The sequence below is a fragment of the Calonectris borealis genome, chromosome 17 (assembly GCF_964195595.1).
Source record: "Calonectris borealis chromosome 17, bCalBor7.hap1.2, whole genome shotgun sequence".
In the NCBI taxonomy this organism is placed as follows: Eukaryota; Metazoa; Chordata; class Aves; order Procellariiformes; family Procellariidae; genus Calonectris; species Calonectris borealis.
Window position 1 is genome coordinate 12820118 of NC_134328.1, and position 8907 is coordinate 12829024.

Here is an 8907-nt window from a genome sequence, read left to right on the forward strand (position 1 = left end):
TCTAGCAATCACATCCTTCTTCTGTTTTGGCCCTTTAAGTTGATGCTACAAAACAAACATTAAAATAAAATAAAATAAAAAATAAAATAGCTTCATGTCATTTTCAGGGAGGCCTGTGTAGCCAAATGTTCTTTAACTCTGTAAAGCACATACTGAAAAATTCATATTGATCATAATTTAGCTGTGAAGTCATGGTGAGTGTCAGGAAGTTGAGTGTCAGTGAGTTGAGTGTCAGTGTTGCAAGAGCAGCAAAATAAAATAGTGAATAAAAGAAAAGTTCACTGAAAACTGGCAACTAAATCTGAACCTTAATAGAAAACCACAGACTTAGAGCAGAATTTTCTTTATGCATTAGAAATAAAACATACCCTTTAATTAAAGCTTAACATGTTTCTGCCAAAGCATTGATGTGAATACATGCAGAAAGTGCAATGGAGATTTCCAATGCCTGATGTGGCATTGCCTTGAGTGGTGCTGGATTGGAAAGAAGTGGGGTTTTAGAAACAATTTGAACTGTGACCCAAACTTTTCATGAATGACAGTCTCAATGGATTGAGACATTCTGAAATTACAGGAACTGTTTGTCTGAAAAAAATGTATCCAGAATATCAGGAAAACAACTTTTAATTTTTGGAAAAATACACAAGAAGTAACAATGGCACAGGGCCATCGTACTGGAACTCTGCAGAGTAAGAGTAGAAGAAATGCATTCAATTAACTCAGCATTCAAATCCCTCCCTCCAAACCTATGACAAATGGCTTCTGATTCTTGCAATAAATAATCACGGGGGATTTACTACATGTGAGAAGCATACTGAGTTTAAACAGTGTTATGCCCTTTATCCCCCTGCACACTGCAATATCTGGACATTTGGCATAGCTACTGTCCCTGTGTACACTCACAATTTGGTATCAGGAACCACAAACATAACACCTCTGGCAACTGTAAATTTGTTACATTATTTTTGTTGCTGCCTTATAACTTCTCCTCCTTCATCTTGCTTTCTCTACTTATTTTACTGGCAGTAAAACTCAGTAGATTAATAACGCTGTTAATACTTTATTTCTCTGCCAGATCTTCTTGGGTGGCCAGTTTCCAGCAATGTAACTATCTTTACTTGCTCACATCTCCTTATTCTCGATGCCAACCCTTTTTAGCATTTTTATTAGATTCTGCAAATTTTAAGGTCCTGGTGCATTTTCAGAATCCCAAATATAAACTATTTGAAGCAAATACATTAAAGCAATAGTTAGTTATAATTTATTAGTAACTCATGCATCTTTTCACCAAGTAACTAAAAGCAAATAAAGCTATCTGAATGAATCTCTATCTGATCAGACATCTATTAGATTCAGTGAAAAACTATTCAGTGAAAAACTGACAGTCATTACTCAATTTATATTTATGCTATTTAACTGGAGCCTATAATAATCCCCATCATCCTTTTTGCAGCTACCTTATAGTAAGACACTGAATTTCTGCCCATCACGATTATGACAATGATGGACATATAAAATCCTTGCCCCTAGATTCTGATTCATCACAAAATGAGTAAGTGTCCTGCATCCTCTTCAGCTATATATCATTACAACAGATAGTCACTACCAGTCTAACTTTAACTGGTATAGACATTAGGTCAATCTTCACTTGCAAAATTGCAAATATCAAAAGCAGAAAGTCCGACTCCTACTTCTCTATTCTTAGTCTGAGAAAACATAAAACAGTAGAAGAGAAAAACATCAAAACAACAATAAATTATTTCAGAGCCAGGGATAATAGATTTCATTATTATGAAATAAGTAGCCCTTCTAATGTGTGAAGTGCTGTTCTTCAAAACTCAAAAGGCATAGAAGCAATTGCACTTCAGAGTGAGAAAAATAAGATCACAACTCTTTTGTTCATCTAGTACAAATGTGTGTACACACATGCAACCCTTGCTAACAGCTGCGATGCATTCTGCCTCGTTAGTTCAGCAAGGTATATCCAGACTTCAGAGAACAGCTTGAAGCATCATCGTTTCCTTAGAAGTGAAAGTCAATTAAAATACTGACAAAAGAATGCAGCCACACTGTTAACAAGAGTTGTACAAATTCCAGTCCTTCTTCATTCCCTCCCTCATCAAGCCTTTCAATCAATAAAATAGCTTTTTGAACTTGCCTTTTGTTGTAGTTTGCCTCAATATTCTTTTCAATACTTACCACAATGTATCTTCTAAAATAGATGAAAAGTAACACTGTACTAAGAAATTATCTCAGATTGTCTCTTTTCTCCATGACCTTAACAACACAACCATGGCCTGAAAACGTTTGCAGCTGAAGAATTTTTGCCAGGGAAATAGCATAATACCTAGGAAGCTCAAACGACAATCAACTAATCTAAACAGCCTGGTGCCTGGTTAGCTATTTGCTTTTAAGAAGCACTCAGAGGCAAAAAGCAGAAACAAAATCTTAGCCATGTTAACTGTTAGAGGGATATACTTGACCCTTGGAAAGAGATTAGCATCTCATTTTCTTCCTCTACCCTGTTTCTTTATTCCTTTTCTCTACTTCCCCCATTAAGTCTCCTATTGTATTTTTTTATTTTTTGTTTATTCCTCCTTCTTTTTCCTTTTGTTGTCTTTACATAGAAAAGATACTTCTGTGAAAAGTGAGTTAATTGACTTTCTCTTTTCCCCTTCTTTTGCCTATTGGCTTTTCCCCATTATCTGTTTTCCCACAAAACACTGCTACTTTCCCTGTCCTATTTTGGTTAATGCCCCAGTATAAGAATAGCAGCTAGGGGAGAACATTCTTTTGGCACCCACTCCTTTCTTATAATCTGATTTACTAGCACTTGCTTTACCAACCCTGATAAGGTAGGGTGAGATGCAGTTGTGGAAAATGTGAGAAAGGGAAAAGCTACATCAGCTCCATTCAAAACTTACATGCAGGTTGTATGGTGCACTTACTCTTCCTCTACCTCTCTTCCTATACTGATGTTTCAACCACAGAGAAGATAATATATGTACAAAATGTACAGAAGTCCTCTGTGTCTGAAGTACTGCATTGCTATTATTCCCAGGCTTATGTTATTAAACTGAATGTGAGGTTGAGACCCTCCAGAATAAGTACAACCATGTCAATGAGAACAGCTAAACACATTAAGAATTCCCATGTTACATTAGGCGTATGTTCATCTTGTAACTCTGTATACAGTTTATTTTGCAGACTTTGCCTCTTCTGGAAAGAGCTGTTCCTTTTGAACCATCAAGAAGGATGCTGCAACTCTTGTTCTTCCAACAAATCAGACTAAACACAACATAGCCACAAACATGAATTTCATAACTATGACTACCTTGGATATCTGTGCCATCTGTTATTTATCAGCAGCATCTCAAGCTGAAAACGACACGGTTATCTGGATCTGAAAGGCAATTAGCTCTTTGCCATAAGATGTGCTAGGCCTGTAACGCACACCTAAGTGGATTTTTAGAATGCACAAAAATAGCTGTGCACCCTATGTGCACTGCAGAAAGGGTTAAAGTATAGCGATACACTTTGGCAATGCATAAGCTTCCTTAACCTCATTTAGTTAAACCTGCACCAGCCCTAGGCCACGCAACCTGCACAGACAGTCCGCAGTTGTTACCCCAGATTTCATGCTACAGCGCCCTGATCCCCCAACACACAGTCTTTCTAGGTACTAGAATGATTTAACCTACTCAGCCTCTGCACCAAACTTGAATACTCCCAGAGGACTGAGAGTCAGATCACTCACAACACTGATGCCCAACTTGGCCTTTCTTTCTGTTCAGACATTTGCGTGATTTCATCCCAACAAACGGTCTGAAGAAAATCTGGAGGATTATAATATCATGCCATTGCAAAATGGAATGTATTCATAAAGCTAGGTTCAGTAACCAAAGGTTCAGGTTCAATCAAAGCTTATCAACACAGAAAGCTGCTCTCAGAGGGCTAGGTGTGAGCAGCACTTGCAGTTTGTCATGTCACACTGTTTAAATAATACAGGTTCATTTTTCATTTTATTTTCCCTTTACTAGTTCATACAGGCAGACACTTGTTTATTTCTCTCTGAAAGTCTTTTCTTAGCGAGAGATAAGTTACTTGGGGAGAAGAAAGGTTATATATTCAAACAAGGTGTCAAGGTTGTTGCTAGACTGATGAGTCTCAGCTGTGGATCCTCCAGAAAAAGAAATGGTCTGACCTGTACTTGTCTTTAAAATTGGTTTTACCAAGAACCTGCAGTAAGGAGACACTAACTTCATTAGTAGCTGGTAACTGCACCAGAACTTTCATTTATACTACAAGGCAGCACCAGAAACATTAATCTCTTACTAATGTTGTTAAATACAAATTTGAAGAGGAGATTTGCCACAGAATAACAGTAGTTATGACCAGCCTGTTCGGTTTTCATATAGGTGAATAAATTATTATCACACAGTATACTGACTGCTGCATGTACATTAACAGTCTTGTCCACCTGAACACATCATATAAAATAAATCAGGTTTTTTTACTGATGTGCACATTTTTTGCTACTGCACACTTTATTAAGCTTTGGTCCAGACTGCCCTTATTATGTAACAAGATTGGCTGTTAGAAGACACCCATCTCATCCACAGATTTGTAAAAGATGCTCCTGCATATCAATGGTCCAACACAGGGTTTTTTAAACTTCTGCAATCACCTGCATGTCACATCACAAAGTCACACTAAGAAAAAAGCCCCAAAACTGCTTAACTAGGCAAACAGGAATTGTCACCACACAAAGAGGCCAACCATTTCTGCAAAATCCATGCTCTTAATTAAAATCCAGCAGATGTTGTAAAGCTCTCTTCACAGCCAGAGGGGCTACGAACCACATGATTTGCAACACAAGCTTTAGGCTTTTATTCCACCCAAGCTGCTACATCTTTGGACAAAGGGAGCCGTAAAAAGCAGCATCATTGCAGTACCCCAGTACACTTCATGTTGTTGCTCCATCCAGCTCCTAGGAGCACAGCAATGGCAATGGCAGACACTCACCTCTCCAGCAGTCCAGTGTATCCTTCCCTGCAGATTCTGCTCCAGACAGGACAGTCGATTCAGGGTTTCTGGTCCTTTGGCTTTCCAACAAATGCAGAAAACGCCCTCTTCAAAGGCATCCAGGCAGGTTTCAGCTCAGTGCACTCCAAGAAGGGGAGCTCTCAAGGAAGTGCGGTCAGAGAAGCACATGAATTTCACTTTTTGTATAATAGCCTGAGGGCCAGCCATAGTCTTCAGGACATACCTAGTCTCTAGCCACCTTCCTCCAGCTTATCCGTACACCTCCCTTTCCTCCCAGGACTACAGACTTCCCCAGTCACTCACACTACAAACAACTGACCACAAGTTTCCTACCAGGCTGCTGAGGAAGGAAAACCAGGCCAGAAACCAAAATCCTTATATGTCCACACCGCTCCCTCCCTCTTCTCATCGCCCTCCAGACTGGCTTCTGCCCAAACTGATTTGCTTTGGTACTTGTGCTTTCTTCCTCCTGCCAGCACACCTCCAGAAACAAGCTGTCCCTCCCAAGTGGCCTGCCTCTCTGCCTTATTCATTTTTAAATGCGCTAAGTTCTTTTGGCAAGACAGCCACCTCAGTTTTCCATATCTAGCTTCTTATTTGCTGGCAGCTCTCCGTCCATTCTTTACAAACACAAGAAGTGTTCAGATTGATCATATTTTGATATGGAATTTTCTTTGTTCAGTAACATGCCCAAACCTGAATAAATGTCGAGGAAAAGAACTGTTTCACATAATAATTATAGAAAATTCTCTTCCTGTAAAATCCTGTTATTTTCACAAAGACAGAAATTGTTTGGATCCAGGAAGTGAGGTCAGGTTCAGATCCTGGGGAGAGTGGTGGCTAGTGATAATAACACTTAGGATTTTTGCAGCATTCCTTATCCAGAGATCTCAGCCCTGTCTCCAGTATATTACAACAGCAGGATACGTTATCTTATGCAAACTCCTTCCTAAATTTCACAATAGCTGAAACAAGCAGGAATCATTAAATTAGTGTGCTATTGCTCTACTGCTATGAAGGCTGAAAAACAGCCATACAGTACCTTCTTTACTCTGCTTTTATCTAAATAAATTATAATTGGTCAGAGCAGAGGTGTTTGTCTCTTCACTGTTTACCAAGTATCTACATTACTTTTAATGGTATATAAATATTAAAAATAATAAAAAGAATGGGAAAACAGAAATAAGTAACAGAACTCTCCTCCTTTAAGCAAGTTACCCAACTGCAACCCCTACAAAATGCTCAGTTGCGCTTTTACTACATCTGGTTCAAAGGCCACTAAAAATGGGATTCTTTACACTGACATCAAAGGGCTCTGAATAGGGCTGTCTTTAACAGGAGGGGAGACAAGATTAACTTCAGCTTTCTGGCTATAGAACCCAAGCAAAAAGTAACAAATAATAATCAGAAGATAAGGTTTTTTTGAGAACCTACTGATTTCAGCACGTTTTTTCAAACATCAGCTACCATCTATTAAGTTACTTGCTTTGTGAGAGTGATGCAGAGTGTGCTATTAAATACACAGAGTTTGCAGCTTAGTATGATCTTTTCTTTCAACAACGCTAAAGAACATTGTGATTATCAAGGAAGCAAGAGAGTGGGAAAAGAGGTACGAATGGTTTATAAGTGTAATAAATAGACTGGTTGCCTTTACTTAGTATCATATCTGTATTAATGAGGCTTTCCTCTTGGCCTGCTGTGAAGCTGTGAGGATAGATACCAGTGCCAAAAAATTCTCCACTGCTGCTGAAACCCTACCGTACCTTTTAAATACAGGCTTTATTACTAGTGTAAATATATCCCAGAAAGTTACCTTTTTAAGTGGTTTCTCTCAGTAACCAACCTTATTTAACCACATCTGGAACTTCTTTATAATTCATAACTATTTTGTGTAGTCACCTGTATGATGAAGGTTAAATGCTATGGAATTACTGCTAGGGTCTCTGATTGCTTCACAATCGCATAAGTGTATTTATAAAGTAGGGATACAAGGGGCAGAGAAGTACTAAACAAAACCAAGATTATGTTCCTAACTGAAATGGCAGCCCGGGGTTTTCAAATATAAAATCTGGAATCTGAGCTTACTTTTCTTAACATCATCTGTTTCAGCTGCTCCACATTCCAGGACTCCTTCAGCCTTGACCTCATCTCTAAGATATATTCTCCCTTCAGTCATTAGAAGTTCTCAAATATACAATATTTACACCTGGCAACAGGGCAGATCTGCTGATTGTCTTCCTTAAGCTGCTTGGGTGGCCCTAAGAATGAGGAAGTGTCCTAGCACAGGGGAATTCCCACTGTGTGGAGAGTATAGCTGGCTCTTACAGCACTGCTGTGCTGTTCCTGCACAAGGGCAGGAAGGAGTATGTTGGAGGTGGGAAGATTAGCAGGTATAAAGAGAAGGCTTAACTCCACACGTTCAGGGCTCTCAAGATTTTTGCAAAGTACCCATCCACCCTAAAGATCTTGAAATTGAAATAGAAAAAGGAACCTATGAAGCGAAAACAATTTTAAAGGAAAAGCTGTAAAATAATATGAATTGGATCTCTTAGCTTCCAATCTATGCCAGCTACCTCAATAGCTGCTACTCTTTTTTTTTAACCAAATGAAAATATAATGCTTAAATAGATTTATAAAATGATTTTGCATCACATGTTAATATCACTGACACCAATATCCAGACATCATTTATTACTACCCCAACTCAAAATAGACCCTGGATTTTTAAAATTTATTTGTTGCTATTCGCTTAACCAGCATTCTTGTTTTGCGACTGCTATATTTATTAAATAAAAAGGTCTCAAGTTATTAGGTAATATGTGACACAAATAACTTGATAATCAATGTAAATGAGAATCAGGCCCACCATGTCCAGAAGTATTAATTCCTTTGATAAGAGTCTCTTTCTTCCTGTAGAGTCTATGTCCTTTTAAAGCTTACAAGAGGTCATTTGACCAAAACCTTGCCCTTCTTAATTTCTAAACCCTGATAGCTAATTTCAGAATATATTTTATTGCTTCTTTTGTTTACACAGCACTCAGTATCAGTGCTGATATGGCCTCCCCTGGCTTTTCAGAGATTAAACAGCACACAGAAGAAAAAGCAGAGCAATGTAGAAGAGGCCTTCAAAATATTATTTAAAAAAATAGAACAATATTTTTTAGGAAAATGTCATTAAATCAATTCACAACACATGACCTTTTTCTGCCATAACAAACCTATACGTATGATACAGTTATATATTACTCATTTTAAACTTTTTGTTACCATAATAATTTTACATCATTATTAACAAAAAAAAAAATTTGCAATGAAGAAAATGAAATTCATAAATCAGAATTTGGACTCATGTCATTGTGCCTTATCACACCAGCAACATATAACGAGTACTTCCTACTCACTGCAGTGAAGAGTCTGTTAAACAGTAACTGCACAATAAATCTCTATTTTTTTCCTTTTTCAGATAAGTTAAAATGCAATCATAAGCATTGGTCAAAATCAATCCTGTATCCAACAGTATCAGAGTACAATATCTACAACTTCCTGATTGAAGCAATTAATTTTTCTACTTATATAAGAAATGGAAATAACTTCAGAAACATTCTTTTTTTCAGAGATGTTTTGTCATGGTATTTTTCAAAATAACAGCAGCTATACAACTGTGAAGCCTAACTGTAACTCTGCTGATGCTTGGAGAGCATGACTTTAATACACACAAACCCACAATCCAGCAGAGCAAACTATATAAACATTCAGGTCACTGCAGTTACTCATCCTTAAAGGTAAGTAAGCACTTACTTTCCTAGATCAAGCATGAACTTCAATATAATACTAAGTTCAGTAATTTACACAGGATCTATT